This window comes from Crocuta crocuta, unplaced genomic scaffold (genome assembly GCF_008692635.1).
Source record: "Crocuta crocuta isolate KB4526 unplaced genomic scaffold, BGI_CrCroc_1.0 scaffold475, whole genome shotgun sequence".
NCBI classification, from domain to species: domain Eukaryota; kingdom Metazoa; phylum Chordata; class Mammalia; order Carnivora; family Hyaenidae; genus Crocuta; species Crocuta crocuta.
In genome coordinates this window covers 1,926,439-1,930,671 of record NW_027529518.1, presented here as the reverse complement: position 1 = coordinate 1,930,671, position 4,233 = coordinate 1,926,439, and the positions used below count along the sequence as shown (strand labels likewise).

General features: G+C 40.8%; 1 protein-coding gene across 3 annotated transcripts in view; it reads right to left on the bottom strand.

Moving 5' to 3' along the window:
* Positions 1-4,233, bottom strand: part of LOC144228920 (PPP2R1A-PPP2R2A-interacting phosphatase regulator 1-like) — an 88,183-nt gene that overhangs the window by 83,251 nt on the left and 699 nt on the right. The gene's annotated exons all lie outside the window — the stretch shown is intronic.

Below are 4,233 nucleotides of genomic sequence, written 5' to 3'. Positions count from 1 at the left end.
AGGGCTGAATTCAATGACATTCTTTACTACAACATTCAAAGCCCTCCACAGTTTAGCTCTAGGCTTTTGGATTTGATGGACTAGTAAAATTTCAAAACAAAATCTTGGCACATACAGTTGCNAACCCATGAACAGCGAGATCATGACCTGAGCTGAAGCCGGACGCTCAACTGACTGAGCCACTCAGGTGCCCCAAGAGGACATTTTTTTGGAGAGGTGCAGGGGGCTGGAGAGGGAGAGAGGGAGATAGGAAGACAGAGAGAGACAGAGAGAAAGTGAGTCTTAAGCAGGCTCCATGCCCAGCATGGAGGCTGATGCAAGGCTCGATCCCAGGACACGGGGATCATAACGCAAACTGAAATCAAGAATCAGATACTAAACTGACTGACCCACCCAGGCATCCCTAAAATGACATTTTTGTACTTTAAAAAGTTATAACTCTCAATCTCAGGGTGAAGTGCAGTCCTGCCCAGGAAAGGACAATTGGCCAACTACATAACAATTTAAGTACTCTGCACCTTTTCAAAAACATGGGTTGGTGAAAATGTCACCTGGGATCAACGCTATTCAGCAGATGAATACCTGGGAGCCAGTGAGCCAGGTAGAGCTGACCAGCTATCTGGAATACACCTATGTTTTCCTGTCTCCAGGCTTGTTTCATACACTTGGAATGCTGTCCCAGCTCTCCANTAAAACCCATCTAATATGCCTCCTCTCCAAGAACATTTTCTTTATCCCTCATCAGTCCTGCTGTCATTTCTCACTCCCTTCTTTGAGTCTCTCTAGCACTTTCTTTCCCTCCCTAAGCACAGACCTTACTCTATCATGTATTTAAATCTTTTGATTATTTATGTTCCCTATTAAATGAAAAGCTTATTGAGTCATGATACATCTTTGCAGCATGGTGATTTGTATATAACAGGTAGTAACTCAATATTTCATGAAAGGATATGTGGCAATTATATTCTCCCCTAAATTTTTGTCAATTTTAATAAGACTATAACTGAAAGGAATCACATATTTCAATTGGTATGAGTTACTCAACATGAATTCATAAAATCCTAGGTGGTACCTACAACTGAGTTAAATGCTACAATTTAGAAAAGCAAAGGCATGGGGCGCCTGGGTGGCTCAGTCGGTTAAGCGTCCGACTTCGGCTCAGGTCATGATCTCACAGTTTGTGGGTTCGAGCCCTGCGTCGGGCTCTGTGCTGATAGCCAGCTCAGAGCCTGGAGCCTGTTTCAGATTCTTTATCTCCCTCTCTCTGACCCTCCCCTGCTCCCGCTGTCTCTCTCTCTCTCAGAAATAAAAACATTTAAAAAAATTTTTTTAAATAAAAAAATAAAAAACCAAAGTCATTATAACTAGATATATGTTCAATGCACCACATCAAACGATCAGTAAGCAGCTCTGTCTAAATATCTAAGCTATAAGATGTTTATGCTAGTTATATTCCCAAAGCAATCATTTGCTATGGCCACTACTGTCCTTCCAGGTTTGTAAGAATTTAATAAGCCAGATGGTTGGCAAATTTCTTCTGCAAAGGGCCTGACAGTAAACATTCTGGACATACAATCTCTGTTGCAAGTATTCAACTCTGTCATTGTAGTAGAAAAGTAGCCATGGACAATAAGTGAGCAAATGGGCATGGCTATGTTCCAATAAAACTTTATTTACAAAACCAAGTGGCAAGCTGGATTTGGCCCACAGGCAGTAGTTTGACTTTCAAACAGTTTCAACGCACGGTCAGCCTAGAGGCATTTACAGGGGGAAGGCACTGGCAGAAATCCTGTAACTTACTAATTCTCACGGGGCCAGAGAAGTAAAAGAAAAAAACTACTACATTTAAATAAGGTTACTGACACCTGCAGTGAAGTCAGCCAAGTAGATGGCTAAAGGGTAAAAAGAACCAAGAGGTCCAAAACTTTTGGCAACAGTATTTTTATTAATATAAGATATACACAAAAAAGTGCATAAACTCTTATTTAAAAACACTTAATACTTATCTTAAGGAGTTGATATTTAAGGGACCAATTCTGCAAATGCTGGTGCAAGAGTGATTGTGTTTATACACAGGAAGCATCAAGCAAAATTGGAAAACTACTTAAAAGAAGTGCAACAATATTTAGTGAGCAGTGAAAAGAGGCAAGGCAACAAGTATTAGAGGCTCAATTTAGTGAGAAAGTGAGGGAAGTGAGGAGTGTACATATGCAACCAAAAAGAATGGAGGTGAACTTGAATTCAACTAAGGCCTAGTGTAATTCTACTCCAAATTGTTCTCCCTTCCGTGTCACTTCCCTGACCACACCCTAAACTGGCCACAACAGAACAAAATCTGTCCTCAGGAGATCATTTGGTCAAGTTCCCTGACTTTAGGCATGTCATGTATTATCTTTAGGTTACTTCTTTTTGACAGACAAGAGTCCCTGGACTTGGTCCACCTTGTAGTTTGTCTTTAACTCCTACTACATAAATAGGCAATTGCCACTCACCTTTCTGTACCAATTTTGCTTCATGCATCATATTAGCCACAGAATTCAACACTGTAACCATATTCTCATATGATAAAAACTTTAGATCCTTTGCAGAACAAAACAAAGCATGAAGGGATAACTGCCATCACTCTTCTGGTTTCTAAGACAGTTTGTAACCTGTTTTTTCATTTCATAAAGGCTTCCAATAAAACCAACATTCTCCTCAAGTGCTTTGTTCTAGCAGAGTGGGTCCACAGCAATTCATTTTTTCATACAATAGTATTAGAGTTGATCCTGAATTTATAGAATGTTATTTTCAGCCCAACATGCACAGCTGCCTCCCCTTTATTTTTCTATCTGCCTTTTAAAAAAAGATAATGTATTCTTTTTTTGGTTAATCTGAGTTTGCATTTCTTTTTGGAACAGTATATTCTCCTTTACCTCAAAAGACCAGAAAGTTGAGTTTAGTTAGTTAATAAGCTTAAAAGTTGATGAGTAGTGGACAAATCACTAGCTTAGGAATCAGGAGACACAGGTTCCTAGTACTGGCCCTACTATGTCATGTTAGAGACTTATGGGCCTCAGTTTCCTCATATGTTTTTTTTTTTAATTTTATGTTTTATTTATTTCTGAGAGAGAGAGACAGCATGAGCAGAGGAGGCTCAGAGAGAGAGGGAGATACAGAATCCAAAACAGGCTCCAGGCTCTGAGCTGGCTGTCAGCACAGAGCCCGATGTGGGGCTCGAACCCACGAACCATGAGATCATGACCTGAGCCGAAGTCAGACACTTAACCGACTGAGCCACCCAGGTGCCCCATCCTCATATGTTAAATAAGGAGGGTAGATCTGGTCTCTGAGTTCATTTCTAACAGTTCATTTCTAATAGTTGATCATACCTATCAATTAGTATGATACTAGCAAAAGGCGGGAGCAAAGTTACTAACACAGGAAGTGACTGCATTTTTCAAACACTTACAATACTGATAAAACTTTATGATACTAGGATGAGAGATCCAAGATCTCACTTTCAAATCCTATTTTAAGAAATTATACGCTTGTGTCATGCCAGATTTTGGACATGTGCAGGAAATACAGTTAACCATCAGGACGGTGTTTTTAAATCTTATGTTTTTCATTATCAGTTCTGAGNTTTTTTTTTTTTTAACATTTCCCCTCCAATTACTCTCTCTTGGAAATTCTTACAAAATTTTTGTACGTATAGCTGTGGTCTTGTGCATAAAAAGAGCAAGATTTTTTTCACCGTCCCCCTTTCCCCTCGCCAAGAACCAAGTTGGGGACAGTATCGGCCACCGAGGATGCAACATTTATGAGATCATGTTTCTGTGGTACCTAAACTTTTTGTTCAAACAAAAACTAGGTGTAAAAAAAAGGTCCAAGCTTATTTGCTTGGCGACCATTTCCATTAGCTGGAGGTGAAGGTCAGCGGGGACAAAACAGCTGAGAGAATGAGAGTCATCAACAGAAGATCTGGAGGCAAGGGTGGGCAATACTCAGTTTTTTCCAAGGAGGGGGTAAGAGATGGGGTGAGGTTAGAAAAGGTCTTGTCTGGGGCGCCTGGGTGGTTCAGTCGGTTAAGCTTCCGACTTCGGCTCAGGTCATGATCTCACTGTTGGTGAGTTGAAGCCCCACGTCGGGCTCTGTGCTGACAGCTAGCTCAGAGCCTGGAGCCTGTTTCAGATTCTGTATCTCCCTCTCTCTCTAACCCTCCCCTGTTCATGCCGTCTCTCTCTCTCTAAT